Source organism: Eriocheir sinensis, chromosome 8, assembly GCF_024679095.1.
Source record: "Eriocheir sinensis breed Jianghai 21 chromosome 8, ASM2467909v1, whole genome shotgun sequence".
In the NCBI taxonomy this organism is placed as follows: Eukaryota; Metazoa; Arthropoda; class Malacostraca; order Decapoda; family Varunidae; genus Eriocheir; species Eriocheir sinensis.
In genome coordinates, this window is record NC_066516.1 from 9998091 (window position 1) to 10006501 (window position 8411).

At 45.5% G+C, this 8411-nt stretch overlaps 1 long non-coding RNA gene across 1 annotated transcript in view; it reads right to left on the bottom strand.

Annotated features, from left to right (window-relative positions):
* The window catches only part of LOC126995493 (uncharacterized), an 85562-nt gene extending 78122 nt beyond the window's left edge, over positions 1-7440 (bottom strand). Inside the window, exon 1 of the long non-coding RNA XR_007750341.1 lies at positions 7090-7440. This is a non-coding gene — a long non-coding RNA (uncharacterized LOC126995493). The remainder of the gene's footprint in view (positions 1-7089) is intronic.
* Positions 7441-8411: the final 971 nt, after the last annotated feature.

The following is an 8411-nucleotide window of genomic DNA, read 5'->3' on the forward strand; positions in this document are numbered from 1 at the left end:
TTGTCTTCCTCTTCCCTTTTCTTCTATTTGGTCTTTTCATGTCCTTCACCTCCATATCTTCAAACAATAACCTGCTCTGCGTTAACCATTCCCCTCCTGGAGCTGTAGTAACCAAATAGGTATAAAGTTGAAGGCATGGAAAGGGTTAGTGGAAGCCAGGTTAAGAGGAGAGGTGATGATAGCAGCAGTATATGGTTTCGTGCCAGCAAACGTCTACGGATGCGATGGCTGCTCTGAAAATGTGGACAAAGAATTATAGGGAAGTCAGGAGTTGTATTGTGTTTTGAAGATTTAGTAAAAGTGTGTGAAAAGATGCCGAGACTGGAGATAATGGCATCGTATGTGACCTCGTGAGTAGCAGACAAATATATAAGAGAGACACAAGATATCAATGAGGGCAGCGTAACATAGGTACGGTGTGTGGTGGAGGTGGGATGACATCAGGGATCTGCTCTGATACCATTTCTTGTCTGCAATGGTGATGGACTAGTTCATGGACGAGCCCAGGCAGGAGTCTCGATGGACTATGCTGTGGTACTCGTGGACGACATTGTGGGATCTGATAATGTGGATGGAGAAGTATATAAAGGGTCAGAGGCACCGTTGCCAGATTGTCGTACTCAGAGCATAGTATTTACCGGTTTCTGACGCCTAACTATTGTCGAGAAACATCAGGAATTAACTATTTTAACGATAATTATAAGTGAATCTCCTTATTAGGGTTCACGAGACAGTTTTGGGTCGGAAGTCGGTAAATATGTGAGGCTGATTAAGACAATCTGGCAACGTTGGTCAGAGGGAGTTGAATTGTGCTTCTGTGAATTTAGAAAAAGCGTATGACAGGGTGCCGAGAGAAGAGAGTAGAGAGCAAGTTGAGGAGAGCCTGGTGAGGTGGAGGTAGTCCCTGAGGAGAAGAACTAAAGGCAGTAAGATCATAACGGAATACTGTTGGTTGAGATGTGACAGCACAGCGGAACGGTGAGGATGCAAGGAGTAGAAGTGGAGAAGTCAGATTAGATACTTGGGATTAACTGCTCAGAGTAAAGGCGTGTGGAAGAGAGGCGCAGAAGAGAGTGCAGGTAGGGTGAAGTAGATGTAAAAGAGTCTCAGTAACAGTCTCTTGTAACAGAAGGGCGCCAGCAAGAGTGAAAGGGAGGATTTGTAAGATAGTAGTGAGACCAGCAATGTCGTATGGGTTGGAGACGGCAACACTGACGAATAAAAACTGGAGGCGGAGCTGGAGGTGGCAGAATTGATGATGCTAACTTTTCGATGGTAGTGACATGAATGGACAGGATTATTGTATTAGAGGGACATTCCAGGTAAGACAGTTCGAGGAGAGTAAGGGAGTCAAGATTGAGATGCTTCGGACATATGCGAAGGGGAGATGCTGGGTATATCGAGAGAAGGATGCTGGAGATGGAGCTGTCAGGCCATTAAGAGATGGACAGGAATAAAAAAAGAGGTAGAAACGTGAAGGTTGCGGTTGGCAGTACGTACGAAGGGAAAAAAGGCGATGAAATGTAAAGAAAGTCGCAGTGAATGAAGCCGGTTGGGTGTTGCAGGAAAGAGAATATTTACTGAGGGAATGGATGAGGAGAGGAAGGGATCGTAGAGTGAGTGAGTGGGAGTCTGCAGACCATGTTAGAAATTGGTGGAGCTAAAGCCTCGTAGTTGAGTTAAAAGAAAAATAATGGAGGCAGAAATTTGACATAGTGATAAAGTGATGAAATTAGATGTGAAGAAAGGGACGTTAAAGTGAGGAGGGAGAGATATAAACAGAGAAATAGATATATAAATAGAGAGAACGAACAAGAGATAATGAAAGAGAAAGCAAGAAGTAAGGGAGAGAGGGAGACAGGTAAATTATAATGATTCTCAGGTAACAGGCTATCTCTCTCCTGATATATTGCTTCCACCTGCTTTAGCGATCATCTATTCTGCAGGTCACACGTGTAACCTGCAAAATTAATTAAGACGGGGGGCAAGTGATGTGATTTGATAGTGTGTGTGCAGAGTACGAGAAAGTCAATTTGTCTCCTGTTAAGACGAAACGATATATAAGATTCTCGAGAGGAGGAAGAGGAGGAGCAGGATGAGGAGAAAGACGAAAAAGAGAAGGAGGAGGAGGAGGAAGAGGAAAAAAGAGGTGCACAATGAGGAAGAGGAGGACTAGGAGGAGATAGAGGAGGAAAAACAAAAGAATGAGGAGGAGAAGCATAAGGAGAAAGAGGAAGAGCAGAGAAAGATGGAGGAGGAGGAGAAAGAGGAGGAGGAGGAGACGAAAAACGGGGCGTGGAAGAGGGTTTGAAGATGAAATTATAGAGTTTTCGGGAGTGTGTAACTTTGGGTAACAGGCAGAAACGAGAAGGAATTAAACTTTTCCCATGGGAGTGTCGCTTAGTCCGGGTCAGAAAAAAGAAGGGAAAAAAACGGAAAAAGAAAATAAAGTAGAGTAAGAAAGAAAAGAAACAACAGAAGAAGAGGAAGAAACAGAAGCGGCAAGAAAAGAAGTGGAAGAAAAAGAAGAGCCAATAGAAGAAGAGGAGGAGGAGGAGGGTGGAGAAGAAAGACGAAAAAGATAAAAAAGAAAGGAAAATGAAGGAGGAAGAGGAAAACAACTCTAGCAGGACACCACTTGGAGACCCGACAAGACCGAGACCTCCAAAAATACGAGGAGGAACACCAACAATAGAACCGATTACGAAAGCAGGAAGAGGAGGAAGAAGGGAGGAAGGAAGGAAGAAGAGAGAGAGAGAGAGAGAGAGAGAGAGAGAGAGAGAGAGAGAGAGAGAGAGAGAGAGAGAGAGAGAGAGAGAGAGAGAGAGAGAGAGAGAGAGAGAGAGAGAGAGAATCATTGTCTATTTTACGTGTGTGCTCTCTCTCTCTCTCTCTCTCTCTCTCTCTCTCTCTCTCTCTCTCTCTCTCTTTTTCCAATTCTTTGCATCTCTCCCCTTCGCTTCCGTCCGTGTACTCCCTTCGCATATAATATTTCCTCCACTTTTTTCCTCCTTCCCTCTCTGTAATCGTCCCCTTCTACGTCTTATTCTTGTTCATTTCTTCTTTTTCTTTGCTTTCCCCTCCGTCATGTCTCCGTTTTTCGTCCCCTGCTCCTATGCGCGCCCTTTTACTTCGCTATTATTCAATACCCCGGGCGTTCAGTGCCGCGCGGGGACAGCGATGCCACGGCTTGAGAGAGAAGAAGAGAGGGAAGAGAGAGAGGAGGATGTGTCTCTCGCCGTCCTGCCTCAGTAACGCTCGGGTCCCCGCTTTTCTCTTATGATTCTGGGCTAGGTTTGCAAAGTGTATATCCGACAAAATTTGCACACACACAAAAGGAAAGGTAGAAAGAAAGAAAGAAAGAAAGAAAGAAAGAAAGAAAGAAAGATAGATAGAGATAGATAGACAGATATAGAGAACATTTCTAAGTACAACAATTTAAGCCGACAATGAAAAGTAGAATAAAAAGGAGTATATACGTAAAACACATACCATACATATAATTTCAGAACAATAAAAATATATATTCGAAATTAATTTGGAGAGAAATGAGGTGAAAAAAAAGTTCTGATACTCACAAAACACAGCAAAACAATACATAATTTCGAGTCTTTCGTAAACCTTGCACATCAATCAGCGGAAGACACGCCCACACCCACACCCACACCCATACCCACACCCATACCCAATCCCATCAACCCCCACCTTCGCCAGCTACACACCGTTCCCTAAACACTACAGAAACGCCGGGGAAGCAGCGGCAGGCAAAGCTTTCTCGCTCTTGAGCTTGATGGAGAAACAGCGGAGGCGGACCTTCACCGTTTATCTCTTGACACTCACCGGGAAGACTGAGATATCGTTTGCATCTTTTTCCGCCCAAGGATTAGAGACCACGAGAGGGAGAAGGTTAGAATGGAGAAATGAGGTGGCTGGAAAGGGAGAAAGAAGGGACAAGTCGATAGGGAGAGGTGTGAAAATTAATAGTAGGAGGAAAAGGTTAAAGGCAAGGGAACCGAGACAGAAGGGAGTTTGAGAAAAGAGGAGTAGGAGAAGGAGGAGGAAGAGGAAGAGGAATTGGAGTAGGTTGGCTAGAATGGAGAACTGGGGTGGATGGGGAGGGAGAAAAGAGGGACAATTTAAAAGGAAAATAGGAGGTGTGAAGTGGAAAGAGGAAAAAGTTAATGTTCAAAGAAAGAAAACAGATACACAGAATAGGATTAAGAGGAGGAGGACGAGAAGAAGGAGGTTGGCTAGAATGGAGAACTGGGGTGGATGGGGAGGGAGAAAAGAGGGACAATTTAAAAGGAAAATAGGAGGTGTGAAGTGGAAAGCGGAAAAAGTTAAAGTTCAAAGAAAGAAAACCTAGACCAAGGAGAGTAGAATTAAGAGGAGGAGGACGAGAAGAAGGAGGAAGAGGACGAGGAGTAGGAGTGAGAGAAGGTGTACGAAACCTCTTGCGAAACTTGAGAATCAGGTGTCGAGAAAGAGCGAAACTACTGGGAAATTGAAGGTAAACATAAAAAGACTTGAAGGACGAAGAAAAGTAAAAGGAGCGAAGGAAGAGAAATAAGAGAATTGAATTGGAGGAAAGAAAGGTGAAAGAGAAAGAGCGCATGGGGGGAAAACAAGGTAAATGATGGAGGAGGTAATGAATTTTGAGATGGGAAAAGTTAATTAAGGAAAGTTAGAAATAATAAAAATAGAGAGAAAAAAACGCTCTTCCATGGTGGATAAGAAAAAACGTAGTGGAAAAGAAAGGTTTATCTTTTAAAGTCAAGGAAGGGAAGTCAGTGAATGGGATGGGGGGTGGGGGGCAGGAGAAACGGGAAAGGAAAATAAAAAGAACAAAAGAAACGCTAAAGGGTTGGAGAACAGAGTAGGACTGAGAATAAATGGAAAGGGAAGAGAAAATTACGCGTAAAATACAACAGGAGGAAGCAACTCGTATATAAGGGGAGAAAAAGGATGAAAAGGAGGATGAAAAAAAAGGAGAAAGGAAGGGAGGGGAAGGCACGAGTATATGTTCAATAGGAGGGAAATTTATGGATATTCACAGGCAAATATTGTTAGATAAATTTGGTGTAAGGAAGGAAAATGAGGGAAAAAAAGAAAACATGTGTGCATAGTTGAGAGAGAGAGAGAGAGAGAGAGAGAGAGAGAGAGAGAGAGAGAGAGAGAGAGAGAGAGAGAGAGAGAGAGAGATATAGAGAGAGATAGAGAGAGAGAGAGAGAGAGAGAGAGAGAGAGAGAGAGAGAGAGAGAGAGAGAGAGAGAGAGAGAGAGAGAGAGAGAGAGAGAGAGAGAGAGAGAGAGAGAGAGAGAGAGAGAGAGAGAGAGAGAGAGAGAGAGAGAGAGAGAGAGAGAGAGAGAGAGAGAGAGCAAAGGGTTGAGGATAGGGTGTTTTAATAACGTTATCATATCTTCTCATTAAATTGTCGATGTCAAGGTAGGGTGACATATGTGATGCTGGGTAGGAGAGGCGGGATGGAGGCAGCAGGGGAGGTGAAGCTACAAAAGAAAGGCAGTCTGTTAATACCTTGCCTACCCTGCGACGCCCTTCTGGGAATTCATTTTAGCAAGTCTCCATGCAGGCCCCTTTCCGATTCTAAGTAATTCATGGCAGGATCCATCGAGCTGCTCAACCACGAGCTTTGTGGGCTGCCCCTTTGCCTCCAGTCTGTACAGAAACAGCCCGGTGAGAAGGGTCGATTTTTGGGTAGCGTGCCACGTGGCGTTCGCGGACTATGCAGATAAAAGCTCTCATTCACTTTCACGGAGTAATCGTCCATTTGGTACATGTCGTTCTGGCGATCTTCCATGATTCTGCGTTATCATTTATTATCAAAGGCAGCAATTGGCCTCTTCAGATCGCTATTTAGTGCTCATGTCTCACAGTCAAAGAGTAAGACAGGTATACAAGCGATACAAGCGATCTAAATCTTTGTTTTTCTGCACATATATGGAAAACGCTATGTCCTCGTGCCGAGTGAGTTCAAAACATCGTTGGCCATGTCAATCCGGAGTAAAACGTCTTGACATAAACCACAGTTGTTCAGCGCTACACTACTAAAGTATGTAAAATTTTCCAAGATATCAATGTCACACAATCGCCACACGTACGAACATACTGTAATGTTTCATCCAGTAAGCCTCTAAACACCTATATGTACCTTGGCCTTCGCCCAGGAGTCCTTAAATCACAGGGGCTTTAACTCCTCGAAAGGTATTACTAGAAACTCCAGCGACTCGGAGATAATTAATGCATCGTCGGGAAAAGCAAGGTTAGTGACACTAAAATTACCAATTGCAAGGAATGAAAAGCATGTGAGTGCTGGAAGGAAGAGTTTTATATAACTGTCACCTGAAGGAGGCAGCCGCGAGAGTTCAAATATTTCACGCTGCCGAGGAGCAGACACGTGGCGGTGTTTATCCTTGGGGCCGCGAGCCTGGCGCTGCTCCGAGGTTCCTCTCAGGCAGTGTCAACAACCCGTCGCCGGCAGGTGGGTCGTGCATTTAGCGTATTAGTCCACTCATATGTATTCCCGTTCCTCGCTCTCCACGCAGACTCGTCATATATTCATGTCGACGAGGATTTACTCGACAAACATTGATATGTATATTTTAGCAGCTTGCCAAATTGTCGCCAAGTTACGCCGAGCGACGCGTCAGAGCTCCGGGCAATGCACGGGCTCGGCGGAGGGCGTACGAATTACTCACCTGAACGCTGAGCACCACGCGCGGGTTGTGGCTGCACACACATACGCCATCTTTTATGCAAAAATGGAGATCGTGCGGTTGTGGCGTGAATATAAAACTCCGTGGCAAAAATAAACACTTTACGGAGTCCCTTGCCTGCTGTCTCCGGGTTAAAGGGTTCACACTTACCACAGGCTCAAGGGCCAATGGTACGGAGATGAGCACCGCGGTCACGCGCATCTGCAGGGTATGCACCCAACTTTACCTTACCTTATTGCCTCCTGTCACTATGTGTTCTTCAAATGAAACAACTGGTGAATTTGAAAGGACTCCTGGAGGATGTTGAACATATTGAAAAGCATGAAAGCCAAAAAACTGCAATCCGGTACTTACGTGTCGCCTGCCGCCTGGATTGTTAGAGGGTTCCGGGGCGAGGAGCGGCGATGAGGCTTCTGCCAGTGCTGGTGGAAGCCTGCGGGGAGATACAAGTGTTCTGAGAGCCATGTGATGAGAGGAGGGGGAATGGGTGGGGTGATGACACACGTATACTGAGGAACGTAGGAAAACGAGCTAACTGGTTGCAAGAACAATTTAGGGACAGTTTAGAGTTGGGACGAAATGCTAAGATTTTGGATATTCACGGAACACGCCCATAACCTCACTGCGGTTCCCCTAGATTACCAGGGTTCAGCAACAGCCTGCCAGGGACAGCTGCATGCGGGACAGGGAAGGGCTTGGAAATGGAGGGAATACGCTCCCCACTAAGCGGCATCATTGTTAGTAGCATAATATGTTCAGAATAAACGTATCTGAACTGCTAACAATAAGAAAAAGAAAATGTATGTCTGTTTATTGGGTTATGGATGCTTTTTTGTTGTATTACTTATATGTGAATGGTTTTTTTTGTTTTAGGTGTGGGGGGGGGGGGGTGGTTTGCGGTCTACCATGACTGAGACAACAAACATTAATCCCAGTCTATATATGAACGCAATCTCCCAGAGGCACAGCGACAGGCCAACCAGGGCGTGGTTGAGAGCAGGGGCGTGGCATGGGTGTGATGGGGCTATGTGGCGTGGCTGTAGAGGGGGCGGCATGGAAGGAGCGTGGTGGAGGCAAGTGGTGACGCGAGTGTGGGTGGGGAGGCTTGGGAAAGGGGGCGCGTGGGGTGTAGGGGGCAGGGCGTCGAGGTGGTGTGTCCAGGAAATAACGATGGAAGGTACAACAGGGAAATGAGTCCGTTGGAATGGATACGTCTCCTGCCGATACGTCTCTCTCACTCTCTCTCTCTCTCTCTCTCTCTCTCTCTCTCTCTCTCTCTCTCTCTCTCTCTCACACACACACACACACACACACACACACACACACACACACACACACCAAGTAAATTAATTAAGTATTCTCATAAAAAAAAATGTCCACGAAAGAACAATCAGCAACATCAGAAAATTAAAAACTCCCCCAAAGTATACAATATTCAGTAAACGCAAAAGAGGAGGAGGAGGAGGAGGAGGAGGAAAATGGAAACACGTTCAAGCAGGCAGCAGAAAGCCTATTGGCTCTTTGCGAGGCTGCCTGCTTTTAGAGATTTAATCAATCCGTCAGCCACAGGAGTGGTTTGCGGGAAGGATTAAACACTACTGAACGTACTCGTGGATACGTTTAGTTCACTCCCGACGCAGCAAAGTGACGGACAATGCGATTTTTAAAGGAGATGA